Here is a 15588-nt window from a genome sequence, read left to right as displayed (position 1 = left end):
TTTACAGAGGTTAAATTTTTTTTTTTTTTTACACTTGTTTGATAATTGAGAATGCCGAAAAAAGTGCATGCGTGATCCATGACACCCTTCTATTACACCTTTGTCATGTCTTTAAAGTTAACTATAATAATACTGAGTGGTGAACTTCTTTTTACATTTGATGAAATTGTCACTCGATACATTGACCTGGACGGTTCATGTTTGGTTCTAAACTTACTTTTTGTAATTGCAACATTTGTTAGGGGATATATTGTTTCACAATACATTTCCCAAAAAACAAGAGTTTCCGCTGTAGAATGTAATACTTAGTTGTTGTACCAAATCCTTCAACATTTTAAACAGGCTCTTGACTTAATCAAGAGATTTGACAATGACATTAAAAATGTGAGCCATCATGTCTTTTTGTCACCAGTGGCTGGGAGGTTGAAACTTTTACTACACCAGGAAGTGAAAGGAAAATATAGACGGATGTCAGACCTGTGGCCATTATCAGCCACTTTTACATCCTCTTGTTTACATTTATGTGGCGAAACAAGCTATTGATGCTTAACTTAACGATTCAGTCCAGATCCAAAGACCTGACCCAAAAAGAGTCACAGTCAGTGGCCCCTACGCATGTACAATTGCACTGGTCTTGTTCAGATCGATTGCGAAATATCCTAAGTCTCAGTGAGCGCTTTAAAGGTTAATAGACATTGCCCAGCGTATTCACTAACATCGACCCAAAAACTTGACACACTCTTGTGTGTCAAAAAGCAGACTTTCCTGAACCAGTACCAATGGATCTCTTTGTCCCGGGAGACGCTCTGCTCTGCCGGTTCAACTCTACAAACTTGCCAGACCAGAATTTTGAGTCATGCCCACACAGAACTTCAGAAGTGCACTTTCACACAAACACACACACGCACGCACCCGTGCATGCATAGGCACACACACGCACATCTGGAACATACGTGTCCCTTTTCCTTCCAAGTCATCTCGATCTGGGAGCCACAAGGAATCCTTTTATGAACGCAAAGCTTTTTACTTTTAAATACCTGTATTCTTTCGTCCCTTCCACCATGTGAAAGAGCATGATCTGACATACTTTTCTGAATACACAAGGAGTTGTGTGTAATCAGGGTGGGACTGTGGAGAATGGATGATTTGGCTGTGCGGAGAGAAGTCTTTTCTTGCTTTGCACTTCCTCTTTCCGCGGCACGCAAGCTCAATCTAATCTCTTTGACAACTTGTCTTTTTTGGTGTGACACTTGAATGCGGCGCAATCACAGACAAAGTGGTCGCCTGGTAAAACGGATGACAATAGACATGGGCTGATATGACCTTTGACCCTAGCTATTTCAGACGCTCTTTGTGTGATAGCATTAAATATCAGCTTTGATATAGTATTTGACTCCCTAAAGGTTTGTGAGTCGATAGAAAGTGCTAAAAGTATCCTCTGGACTTGGCAGAGTACCCGTCCCTTCCCGAGGACTACAATTAGAGTCTTTGGACTCAATCCCTAAATGCAAAAGTATTTGTACACTTGTATTTCAATTGTATAGCTTTGCCTGATTCGTAGCTTGATTTTTATCAGGCATCGGGGTTGATACCTGCTGGTTTTAATTTCTTGGTGGGCTCGGGTGTGGGCGGAACAAAGGCCATGCAGGTCAGATCGCGGGCGGATCATGAGCAGCAATAAAATTAATAATTACTAGCAATGTTGTAACAGATTCCGCCCAACGACAGTGTCGTACGATCCTTTTGTCCACATCGGCTATGCGGCGAAATGGTCTCCAGTTGTTTCGATGACGTCACACCAAGACATGGCGGCGTATCGATTTTGGTGATGTACAAGGGGCGTTGCCAGGGCAAATAGTTATTGACGGATCGCTCCAAAGCAGATTGATATTATTGTTAATGACTGCCAATTTCATTTTCTTGAGCAAAAAATACACAAAGAGAACTTGTTAGTGAACCATAGGTCATATGGATGCTATAAGTCATTGAACTGTACAGCGTATATATACATAGCATAAGGTCTATGTGGTGCATTGCCTATATTTTGCAAAGGGTGGTAGAGTGTGCATCGGTACTGTGTTGACTAACACACTTACATTGACATGTATTCCCCTTTGCAGGCACCCTACAGGTGCATGTGTGCTAATAATATCAACTTCACTTTTTCAGGCTTTTGAATTGAGCAATTAGATAAAGTGCATCTTTGTTCTTGGAAAAGAGGGAGGATACAATTTTGCAACATCCGCTAGCCTGTGCTGAGTCTCTTGCCTCTGTAGTTTATATATATATATATATATATATATATATATATATATATATATAAAAAAAAAAGTTGGTTGAGCAATATTTCTACCATTGTTGACGGATGTCTTCTACCTGCCCCTGCTCTCATTGTGTGTTTACATAACGAGGCGGTGCGAAGAAGGACCACAAACACACTTTGTGGTGTGTGATTCCTGTGGCATTCTTCCTTATCACTGAGCTCCATTTTGCAAATGTAGGGCACACAATAAAGGCGGAAGATAAATAGGTTTATCTTGCGGAAACTTCAAGCTCACTGTGTGTAAATGGCGAGATCGTATTAACCAGTCATTTGGATGCAATGCAATGAGATTTGTGGCGGTTGCATGCCGGCTGGAGGAAGAGGCCGCCTTGTCCTATAACTTGCTCAACACTTTTACACTCACTCACCCTTCCCTTTTGTCTATTTTCTAGAGGCTGACGGTCAAGGAAGATGTGGGGAACACAAGTGGGAAGGGATGCTCACGGACCTGTGGGGGCAAAGGCACACACAGGTTTAAAGACACTTTCTTTAGTCATACGCTAACTCTCGCTCTGCCTACTGACCCACATTCCAGTAGGATTGTGTCACTAGGAACAGAACCGGCAGCGACTACACACGGGCATGCGAGTCATAATCTTTATCCCCCGATTTACTGTTCATCCCTGTCCGCCTCTCCCACACTCTCCTTGTTTACATCTATTTTATGGACTTCCGATCTGACAGCCACACTTTGTTGCTCCCCAGGTATGTGTGTGTGTGTGTGTGTGTGTGTGTGTGTGTTTGCTGATCTGGGTTGTCATACTTCTTCGCTGCGTTCCTTGCCCTCCCCATCCGAAGGTCAGCTTTACATAACAGTGATGATTCAGTCGTAACATGCGGCTTGTGTTCCTCTTTCACTGTTAAACTGCCGTTTGGCTTGCGATGGCATTCAGTTCATCAAAGTGACTCTGCTGCTCTCAAGACCAAATAAACACACTCGGCCTCACAAGTTGCTGTTTTGGCACCTCTTGGACGGATTCCGGGTGGTTCCCACTTTCCTTAGTCAATGCCTTACATGACATGAAACAAAATCAAATGGTGGGGTTCGTCTGACTAGCGATGGGCATAATAATTGATTAAACCTTAAAGTGAACTCTGATTGCAATGACATGTTTGGTATATACGATCTCTTTTGACTTGAGTAACATAACAATAAGATAAACTTGCCCTGTTTCCGGACACAAGTGGTTGTGTTGAGTGTTTGAGTATCAAGCCATACAACTCCTACAACACAATAAAAATGACGAGGAATTTGCAACTGCAAATTAGTTACCAGATAAGCTAACAGTTAGTTTAGTTGCTTTTATTCTTACTACTGCTACTCATGATACTTTTCTTCTTCTTTGTGTTTTCCATCAGACTATATGTCCTTTGGATTTGGCTGTCTGATAGTATGCTTCAAGGGGTAAAGGGTACTTTTTTCCCCAGGTAAAACACGGTAGGACAAGTAGTAGACATTCTTCAAAAAGTGACATTGCCAACTACTGTACAGCACTTTTTGAACAAATAAATAAATATATATATAAATAATGCACATTTTAAACTCCTATTCAAATGTTCTAGGAACATTGTAAATACTCAACTTCATACTTTCTTTATTAAGATCTTCAGTTTGATTATTTTTTTAGGTTAGTTTTCCATTTCATCTTTTTTTTTTTTTTACTTTGTTTATATTTTTAGCTTTATACCTCTTGACGTGCAATTATTTTATTATGGTGTGTGCAATTTACCTTTGAAGAGCTTCTAAAGTCCTGGTTTAAGACAGCTGCATTTCACTGATAAATGTTATTTGACAAGGTTTACAATGACAATGCAAGTTCCTACTCTGTTTTATTTGAACTTTTATCTTATCCACTGGCCTGGTATGTATACGGCAACATTTTTCATCATTCTTGCAGGGCTACAGGTCTTGAAGGTGGTCTACAACTGTACTTTTCTAATATAGTAGCAAAAATGTGATATACTGGAAACAGAGCCTACTATGCCATGTGACTTTTGGGTGGGTTTGTATACCTGGGTAAAATACAGTTTGGAGTTTTACTTAGGGTTATGTAGCCATGCCATGTCAGTGCAGCAGACCTATCGATTTGCCTGTCTAATCTGGAGATAATCCTAATCCCGTTAGTGTAAACACTACTGCCATCTGTGCCTGCAAACAGCAAGGCGGTCATTATAATGAACCTATCAAAAGATCCTCAAGGTTTCACACTGAGTGAGTGCTCAGTGGCTCGCGCTTAACTCCCTCAAATTGCTTGTGACACAATCACACTGAAGGTGAACAGCTTCTGCAGGTGAGCCAGTTACAATAAGGATGCGCAACTCATTACAAAATCACATAATCATAAATAATTACAGTGGTACCTTGATGAAGTAGTGTAATTAATTCCGCGACCCCAATTTACTCGTATAGTCCCAACAACAATACAAACAACAGCAGCAACAGTAGTATTGTATGTGTGAAACTACAGACACAATGCCATTGCCAACAATGGTCCTCATGTTAACAGCATTCTCATTTCCTGCACGGTGGAGGGAAGAGGAGAATTTCCTCTCATAATGATTTGGGAATCCCTACTAGAAACGGCTAACACGAGTTAATTGGTTGGTGCTCATAATGTAGGCACACTTAAAAGAAAAATAATTGATGCTAATTGTAGATGTTTTTGTAAATGATGAAATAGTGATATAATGTTAATATACCTACATATGTCATTTTAATATAACTGCGTAGAATTTCATTTAATATTTGTATTTCCTGATGATAACTCCATTTACCACATCTACACTAGTAGTATCTTAAAAAAAAACAACTGCTTTGTATAAAGACATGAAATTCATATTGAGCACAATTAACGCAAGCACAACTTTTCCAGTTTCTCATAAGGTGAGCTGATGAACATCCTAAACCCTCATGTCAGCCGTCAATTAGCCAATTGACCGATTCACACCCGCCCATAACGGAGAAAAGATACACTGCAGCCTCTGCTTACACAATGAAACCAGGATGAACAGTGGTCGATGAGCAACCTCTTTATTGTGTAAATAAACGGTTACTGTAAAAAAGAAAAGAAAAAACATCCAAGTAGTGTTTTGCTCCACCGTCAGCCTTCTTCCCCCAGATACGCACTTCTTTTCCTCCTTCCACTTGTGCCCCACCCCAACTCACTCATCTAAGCAAAAATCACACTCCGACAACTTTAGGGCCTCACAGACTGTCGAACGTTATAAAACAATCCAAAACTGCAAGGTCGCTACAATACATTATTGCCAAACATGACCTCCTCCTGTGCTTTGTTTTTAATTAGAGTGTAACATGAATTGGAGTTAGAGTTCTATAAATTCCGACTCTCTGCTAGACTGTGAAAGTATCTGAATGTCATTAGATAAGCGAGTTGAAGGTGTGGGGCGAGTGCGACCGGAGACGGCGGGGAGCGTGAGCTTGGGTTTGAAGGCAAACAGTTGAGAAGACAGCTGGTTGAACGTGAAAAAATATCAGGATGTCATCAATTCTCAGGCCATTAAATCGATCACAAGTGGACTGTTCTGGTTGTCTTGGAAGACGTTTTGCCTCTCATCCGAGCAGGCTTCATCAGTTCATGCAACAAGGCTTAGTTAGGACCGACTACCCTAAGTTGGTGTGGAAAAACAACTATTTGTGCTTCAAGTTGGAGGCACGCCCCGAACCACGTATGCTATCATTCTTTTGGAATGCAAAAAAAAGGACTAAAACTCAACTCAGGCTAGTCTGTCCTAACTACGCCTTGTTGCATGAACTAATGAAGCCTGCTTGGATGAGAGGCAGAACAGTCCAGTTGCGATCAATTCAGTGCCCTGAGAATGAAATGACCTGGATGAATGAGCCTCGAGAGGTGGTAGAAATGTTTTGGGGAAATGAGACAATCGATCCTAGATGATGTTACTTCACGGGGACATCTGCTAAAGACGACGCCACGTCACAAATGAATTGTCAGCGTTACTCGATAAATACTAGTATCACCACAAATATCCTCTTTATTTTTGATACTTGTTAGCACATATGCCTCACAGTTCTGAGGACCAGGGTTCAAATCCCGGCCCCGCCTGTGTGGCGTTTGCATGTTCTCCCCGTGCCTGCGTGGGTTTTCTCCGGGCACTCCGGTTTCCTCCCACATCCCAAAAACATGCTTGGTAGGTTGATTGAAGTCTCTAAATTGCCCGTAGGTGTGAATATGAGTGCCAATGGTTTTTTGTTTCTATGAGCCCTGGCAACCAGTTCAGGATGTACCCCGCCTCTCGCACAAAGATGGCTGGGATAGGCTCCAGCACGCCCGTGACCCTAGTGAGGATTAGCGGTAAAGAAAATGGATGGATGGATGGATTATATAACATTGTTATATAGCATAGAATAGAATTTATACTGCTGCCAAAATGTACATAATGTACTTCTGAACTTCATCACATGATCATCTCTGATGATTTCCATTGCAATGCATTTGAATGTGGCTGTGGTTAGGGTAATTTGAAGCTCATTAAGTAATGAAATTCAAATGTGATTGCATACTTGACGTGTAAAGAGGATCATGGTCGTGATTTGCAGGAGATGACGACAAACTTCTCAAACGTGACTCCAAAGACTGCCAAGGAGTTTGAAACATCTGCAGCACACTTCCTGCTAACTTAGGTACATCCCAGGCCTGGCGGGGCATATTTATTTTTATGACAGAATCAGTTACAGTAACTGCAGGGACAAGCCATTTATTTGGCATGTAGATAAAAACTATATCATACTGAGAGTTATTGAGCAGAAAGTTGCCTGACGCAAAACTAAAAAGACATTAGATTATGTGGCAGCAACATACAATGCTGTTTTATTTTTTAAAATGTTAGTTGATTCCACTGAATATAGCAGCATGGTGAGCTAGTGGTTGGCACATCTGCCTCACAATTCTGAGGTTCTCAGTTCAAAACTCCACTCTGGCCTTTGTGTGTTCGGGTTGTTTATTTCTGGGTACGCCGGCCTTCTCCAACATCCCCGAAACATACAGATTAGGTTATTTGTTGAAAATTCTAAAATGTCCATCGGTGTGAATGTGAGTGTGAACGTGTGTTTGTCCTTATGTGCGCTGCAATTGCACTGGACTGCGCCACGTTCTCGGCGTACCCCACCTCTTGCCAAAGGTCAGCTGGGACAGGCTTCAGCTCACCCATGACCCTAATGAGGACATGCTATATAGAAAATGGGTGGATGATTTTTTGGATTATATACACTGTACATATAATGGAAATAATAACATCACAGTGAAGCGGCACACCTCTTGAGCTAGGGGGTGGTGGTGACTTGCTCAAGGGCACGTCACCAGTAGCCAGGGACCAGACTATTGTTTTTTATATGTGGCTTTTTTTTTTTTTTTTTTTTAATGTTTTGTCTGTGACAGGACCGTTCCAAATCTGTTGTTTCAGTTTCATATGAGCTACTGCCACCACAATATTATAATTCATCACAATCTGTTACAATATACTGGTCAACCTCCTATTTCTGATATAAAAATACGTTTTGGGGATGGGGCGTCAGAGTGGGAAGATCAAGCATTTGTTAGGCAAACTTGTTGACGGGGGCAATTGAAAGTTGTTTACTGCGAGGGGATGAGCTCGGGTGTGTTTCGTCTGTGTTGCTCTTCGTGGGGGGTCGGCTCCCAATGGCTGGCACGTAATTCGAACCCTGATAACATTTGTCTACCAGCCAGTGAAAGCAATATTCTATTAGCACTAGCATCAAGGATAGCATTTAGTTCTTGAGTTTTATCATAAAGACTGTCTGTCTAATATCTGACGTACTGTACTGTTATAATTGACTTGGATTGTACATACAGTATGAGCAGGGAGGGAAAGGTCTGCATTATACAGTATAATCAGGCACTAAATGCACTAATAACTAACAAAACACTCAAAACAATCAAGAAACCACTTTAATACCACCTGTCAGACAAAGGGAAGTAGGCTACAAGATCTCAAAAATAAATGTTTCATGCCACAATCCAAAGAAAGAACAAATGAGAAACAAAGTGAGAACCTAAGTGATTGAAATGCGGCAGTTTGGAAAAGGGCACAAAGTCAGCGAACTACAGTCGGAGCCATTATCCACAAACAGAGAAAACTGGGAACAGTGGTAAACCTTCCCAGCTCGGCCAACCCAAATTATTCCAAGAGTGCAACGCCTCTTCCAGGAGGTTACAAAAGAATCCAGGATGACATCCAAAAAACTTCAGGCCTCTCTGGCCCTCACTTTAAGGTCAACCAGAAGAAAGACACAGGGCAAAAATGGCATCCATCCAAGACAAAAATCATTGCTGACAAAAAAAGAACACAAAGGCTCATCTCAGATTTGCCACGCAACAAAATGTCGATGATGCCCAAGATCTATGGAGAAATATTTTTTGACTAAGGAGACAAAATACATTTTTTTGAGGGTCTGCGGCCCGCTGAGTCTGATATGAAATAACAGCATTTGTTAAAAAGAACATAATGTCAACAGTCAAACATTATGTTGGCAGTGTGATGGTCTGGGGCTACTTAGCCAATGCAGGACCTGGACGACTTGCTGTGATCAACAATAAATTCTGCTGTCGAGCAGACAATCTTGCACTCGAACATCCTGCCATCAGTGCGTGCCCTCAAGCCCAGGTGCTTTTGGGTTTTGCAGCAGGACAACGGCCTAAATTTACTAGCAAGTACAGATTTTTGTAGTGGCCACGTCAATGCCCGGACTTAAATCCAATTGAGTTGATGTCATATGACTTTAAACAGGCAATTCGTGTTCATAAACTCTCCAATATAACTGAGTTAAAACAATTCTGCAAATAAGAGATGTGAACGACATCACGGGTTACAGTATCACAAAATATTAATTTCTGTTATTGCTGCCAGGTGTTGCACAACCAGTTATTAGGTTCAGGAGGCAAACTGTGTGTGATAGATACAGAAAAAAATAATTCGGAAATCGGGAACGGGACAAATACTTTTTCACAGCAGCGCATACACAGCATAAATACTTGACAATTTCCAGTAAAAGTAAATTGCACACATTTAACACCTTCAGGGGGAACCCTCCAGCACCAAATGCTATTCAATTTTATAATGTTTTTTATTTCTCTACAATAAGGTGGAACAATGTATGTTGTGCTAGAGGACGATAAGTATTAACAAACATGGAAATAAATTGGAACTTGTTGCTGAGGACTGAGAAGCAGTTAAATTCACAGCCACTCTGCTTTGTCAGGCAGCAGATGTTCCATTGTTATGCTCGGCGGTGTAAAGTTGCCTCCGCCAAAGTTGGGACTTGGGACATCTTTTGAATGTAGGCCCATTGAGTGCTGTCACCACCAACCCCCAGCGCCTTCTGCACCCCCAAGCTACTGAGGCAAGGGGGATTTGCCCTCCCCCCACTCCACTCTAACCCCCTGCAGACCTCATCTTTGTCGTCACGCAACCATTAAAACCATTAAAGCCTCCACCCCCACAAACACGCTAGGTATCTACTTTAGTGCTTGTGTTCTTTGTGCCCCCCTTAGCCCCCTAATCAGATGAACCCCCCTCTCCACCCCCGCCACCACACACATCAAAAGCCAATTTATTGACCAATTACTGCATTGTGAGAGTACAGGGGACAGTGTATTTGCATCAAAATGCATTTGAATGCTTCCAATGCAGATACGCTCTGAAACTCACGCAGTGTTTTTGATCAGATTGGAACCGTTAATGGAATATATGTTGTGTATGTACCCTTGGTCTGTAGTCATCAGGGACTGCCACAGTGGAGCTTATCTAATAAAAATGTGTCCTGCTATACAACCTGTATATTAAGCACCGAAACCTAGACTATTACAAGGCCCAGGAAACACACAGGCAGCACACATTTCCTGTTTTTGTGTTGAGCCAAACGGAGGCAGGAAGTGAGACAAACTGCTGTTCTGTGACTTTGACCCGCAGACACGCGTGATCTAGAAGTGGTTGGCTGGACAATCGCATTTGAGAAAAGCAATGGAAGCAAATCAAATTAAATCACTTGAGTGCTCGGTGGATACTTTTAGCGCTCTGTGCGCGACGTGTGACCTTCATGCGGTTCCTCTCTCTCGGAGGGGAGCAATCACACATCTCAAGAATATATACATGTACACGTGCAAATACTTTGTTACTGTACTTAAGTAGAGGTAGCTAAACTTGAGTATTTGTTTTTCTAACATCTTTTATGCTCTTACATTTGAAAACAGATATCTGTGCTTTTGACTTTTTCCAACTTCCGCGGATGACGCCAATGTCGTACAAAAGATGTAAATCGAGAGGTGAAGTCAACCACAGGTGAGATCTTGATTGATTGAGATCTTACTCTTGCAGGATGCGAAAAAAAACAGGGTCAACAGCGACATGGTGAAATGTGACCCAGGAAGCATTACCAACGAAAACAAGATATCCCTCATCGATTGTCTTATTTCAGAGAATTGTTTCACGTTGCCGGCTACAAAAATGATTTGTGGCAAGTGTTTTGTCTTATCAGCTTCTGGTGTTTTATAATTAGCCATTTGATCTAAAAAAAAAAACACTTCAAGTAAAGTGTATTGTTTCCGTTATCGTTAAGTCAATTCGTTTTTTTTTTCGTTTTTTTTTTTTATCATGCAGGAGCTGTTGTCAGTTCCGTTCTGATGATCCTGTCAGAATTGAGCTTGCAGGAAAGCTGTGTCCAGTGGCTAATAACAAACTGGAGGTATGTTTAAGGATCTAATAGACATTCACAGTCTTGCCTTCAGGCCTCCAGGTTATATTTTGGGGGTGGGGCTTCGATGAAGGGTAAGTATATCCTCTTTGTTCTGGTCCACTCCACTCACGCCTGCTTTTGTCTCCACCCACTAAGACCCCATCTCTCAACCGGAAGACGGGCGTTATTTCCAGGGCAACCAGTGCAGGTAGTTTAGAGTAGTTGAGCCACTACAGCTCATCTGTTTTTTTTTTGTTTTTTTTTTGGTGAGTGTATTTTGGTCGAGCATTTCCCGCCACTGAGGCGGCAGAGAGGGAGGGGCGTGGCCTCAGGCGGTATGAAGAAAGGCAGCCTCCTCACAGCCTCGCGCCAAAATGCCGGCGTTATTTAAATGAGCTCAGTGGGTGCGGCCCAACTGTCTCCGTGTCCTGTTAACCCCATGTGAGCTTCAGTTTGGCGGTCACAACACAAAGCCCATACAGGTCTCATAACAAAAAACAAAAAAAAAACATTAACAAATGTTCTCCCGTCTGTCAGATAAACAGCAGAGTCTCTTTGTTTTATCAAACTTTTAAAAATAACAACCTTTTTTTTTTCGATGATTAATAATTGATCTGTACATGATGTGCTTGATATGCATCCAGCAGGGAAAAAAAAGTGAAGTTTTCCCGTCTATCGCGGGGTATGGTATACACGCTCCAGACCCACTCGTGAAAGGTGAAAATCAACGATAGTAATAATAATAATAATATATACATAGGTTAACCCCTCCTACACAGTTTAAACACATTTAAACGTATTAAAACACACTTAAACCTATTAATGCACACTTAAAAAAAAAAAAAAGTATTCCTTAGCACCTGTTCTCACCTTTCTCCGTCAGGAAATGGGAGGTTATCTTCTTATATCACTTTGAGGAAATGAAACGCTAACTCTCACTGACATTGTTCCACAAATAGGAGGCGAATCGTACTTGCCTCGAGCTGTTTATGTCACTTCCAGTTTAACTTTACGGTAAAATGAACACATAAACAAAATAGAATGAAACATTATATATTCAAATGGCAAAATGTTCAACCAAACAATATAATTTCGTCTAAAAAAAAAAAAAAAGTCCGCTAGCTTAATGCTAACATATAATGTAAAAATCAGGAGACAGGCTAACGGAAATTAGCATAGTTATGCTGCATCTACAGTACATGCCGTAGAGCTCAGTTCTGCCTGGCAAGTTGTGGCACAACAACTTGGTACCAAAATGAAATGTTGTGCCGTGAACAACTCTAAATTCAGTGGGTCTCTTAATCTCTTAATGTAAGAAGAGCGTGGTTGTGTACCTGCTCAGTGCTTTATTTTATGATCTGGTGCTATATAAATCAAATTGATTTGTATTTCATTGAACTATTGAAAGCATTTACACTTCCTTGTAAAGTGTAAAAATGCATTAGAAAGGCAATATGGCGGAGGTTTTGCGAAAGATGAATAGCGATGTACACAAAATGTAGCTGTCAGCACGAGGAACTGGTGGTTAGCAAGTCCGCCTCACGGTTCTGACCTTCGGGGTGCAACTCACATCTCAGGGCTCCCTGTGTGAATTTGCCATGTTCTCCCCCTGCTTACGTGAATTTACGCCAGCTTCCTACCACATTCCCAAAACATGTATGTGAGATTTATTAAGGACTCTAACTTGTCCATACGTCTGAATGGTTGTCTGCCTGTATGTGCCCAGTGATTGACTCATGGCGACCAGGATTCATGGCCTTTCACTCCAAGAAGCGTCATGGAAAATGGACGGGTATTAGTTATTCCAAAAATAATGAAAACCAAAAAATTGCTTTTGTTTTTTTAATATGGGCAATTACAATTTAAGCTGATTGACAAAATCCATTCAACCTAATTGTACAGTACAACAAATACATAAACTTCCTCCCTTGTTGGGCCTTTCCTTCTCTTTGTTTTTGTTTTTTAATTTCTTTTGTCTGCAGAAAGAATGACCTGAAGAGCTGAGCGCGGCAGTTGACATACTCGCCTGTCCTCTACTGCTCTCTAGTGGCTGCAAAACACATCTCAAAGCACATCAAAATACGCACTTTTTAAAATGTCTGTCTTTTATTATTTAATTTTTTCAATGCAATCTTTTTCACTGCATGCCAATACTTGTGTCTTTGTTATACGTGTCTTCCTCGCCATTGCTTATTGTCCATAGTTAAAAATGAAGAGACACACATACACTATTGCTTCCTCATTCTGTTCATTATTATTATATTAATTAATTGTATTTAAAAGTATTTAAATTGTATTCAGCATATTTATTCATGGTATTCTAAAATCTAAGGGACTAAGACTGCAAAGCTGAAGCTACATGTCCTTAATGCATCACATTTCCCCCATTTTTCAAAGGCAATGTTGTACTGTATGTATTATTCCCATTAAATAAACATGAATGTATTTGTAATTTTATGTCATTAATAATTAAAATAAAAAGTAAGACACACACACACACACACACTAGGTAGGCAATCGCCCCCTAATATCACTTAGACCATTTACGGCGTTCACGAAAATAGGGCCCATAGTGTCTATCCCCAGCAGTACAAGTGCAGTAAGCCTGGTTGAGATGTGGATTTCATTTCTAATACCCTGGATAGAAAGGCAAGGGGAGAACACGTAAACTCCACACAGGCGAGGCCGGGATTTGAACCCCAGTCCTCAGAACTGTGAGGCAGATGGGCGAATCGGTCGTCCACCGTGCCGCCCTGTTGGTTTTCAGTCAGTCCAAATTTCTGTCCTTTTTTTGTTACACCCCTTTGAATGATAACTGAAATGCTCCCTATTTGTCCATCAACGAGTTGTTGTTAGCCTGTGGACAAAAGTATAGGGACACACATATTTGTCAATTCATTCATTGTATCTGACCGGGGGAACCGAGGGGCTACTATGGATTCAGAATTGTCTGTGTGCTGCCGTGTGCACAAATATTTTATATGTGATCACATGTGGTTCAAATTGTCTAAGCTTGTCACAGTTCTTCCAAAAATAAATGGTAAAACGTTTTCCAATCTTAGTGAAGTTAGGAAATGGTTTCCCCCTCATAGATTCAACGTCTAAGATTCAAAGACTGAGGCGACACTCGTGTATTTAGGTATTAAAATGGATTTTAAACAAGATTTCAGCCATCCTAAGGACCTAAGACTAAGTTGCAAGGGTTAGGGGTTGGTGACACACAGAAGTAGTACAATATGTTCAACCTTTTTATTCCGCTGTGTGACGAACAAAGCAAGAAATTACGCATCCTGAGTAATTCATCTACAGTGACATGATTTTACTGGCTGCAATGGTGTAACTTGTGGAGCATCATTTAAAGGATTCTAAATAAATGGAGCATGCTCGACGGGAAGAGGTCTTCTATAACAGTCCACACATTTCTAATTAATTACGACCTGTGTAGACATCGTATTTTCATTTGAAACTCGATTCATTATTCGTCATATCAAGAATTTGGGACAATTACCCGTATGGACTTTGGAGGAAGAGATTGGCGAAGATGCTTTTCTGTTAAAGAATGATTGTGTCCCTGGGTACAAAGGAAGGCCCAAGTGGGCGTTCTTGGATGAGTCTGGAGTAGATGACCCCCATTTACACCAAAAATGTGATTTATTGTACAGAACAGAGATTGTGATTGTGGCAAGCCCTCAACATCAGTGACAGCACAAATATCCGTGTGGATAAATGGAAAACAAATCCCAACCTCCAAAAACATGTAAAGAGTCTTATCATATAGCTTCTGTACGGCAAGTCTGGACTAAAAGCAGGAGTTGGGGGTCCAAGCGGAAGTATGATAATACAATTATAAATTACACACACACACAATGGTTGGGTGGCTAACATAATTGACCTCTGTGCAGCGGGCCTGTGATCAAGGCCTGATGTCCAGAGTGTACTTGACCTTCTGCCTAACGTCAGCTAGGATGCGTTCCAGGCCCTGCTGTGACTCCGAGCATGATAAAGGCTCGTGAAGATGGATGGATGGATATTCAGGAAGCATGAATCAGGGACCCCTCCCACTTCATTGAGTCCCAACCAAGATGTCTACTCAGCCTCTTCTACCCAGAAGCCCTTTCTGTACTGCTCTAAATTGGTTTGTAGTTAAATTAAAAGACATTTCATCTCTTCAAAGCACGTTGTGCACTTTCATCTTTGTTTCATGGATCGCGTATGTGTTTATCTTACCGATGCACATGCAGCGCTGTCAAGGTACACGAATACGAGAGCTGCATACTACTGTAATATGTCGCTTCCTCTCATTTACGAAACTAGATAATGTATGTAGTTTACAAACGTCTCAGTTCTACCGCAGTGCATACTTCAACCACAATGATCAAAGTCCTTTAGATCGCATTGTGCAGGTGTACCTAATGAAGTGGCCAGTAGGTCTACACTGAATGCTGTTCCCAAATCCAATCACATCCGAGATGTGGGTGTCCCTCCCAGCCAGTCTGTGGCTGTTGCCTGGCAACACCACGTGCCGCTTTGGTGGCAA

General features: G+C 41.3%; 1 long non-coding RNA gene across 1 annotated transcript; it reads left to right on the top strand.

Moving 5' to 3' along the window:
* Positions 1 to 2909: 2909 nt before the first annotated feature.
* On the top strand, positions 2910 to 15188 carry LOC133413033 (uncharacterized). Its single transcript, XR_009769825.1, has 5 exons — positions 2910 to 3028; positions 3683 to 3751; positions 6900 to 6983; positions 10570 to 10657; positions 10976 to 15188. It is a non-coding gene; the product is annotated as an uncharacterized LOC133413033 (long non-coding RNA).
* The last annotated feature ends 400 nt before the right edge of the window (positions 15189 to 15588 follow it).

This window comes from Phycodurus eques, chromosome 14, assembly GCF_024500275.1.
Source record: "Phycodurus eques isolate BA_2022a chromosome 14, UOR_Pequ_1.1, whole genome shotgun sequence".
NCBI lineage: Eukaryota > Metazoa > Chordata > Actinopteri > Syngnathiformes > Syngnathidae > Phycodurus > Phycodurus eques.
Note: the sequence above shows the minus strand (reverse complement) of the source record. Positions and strands in the feature narration are given on the sequence as shown.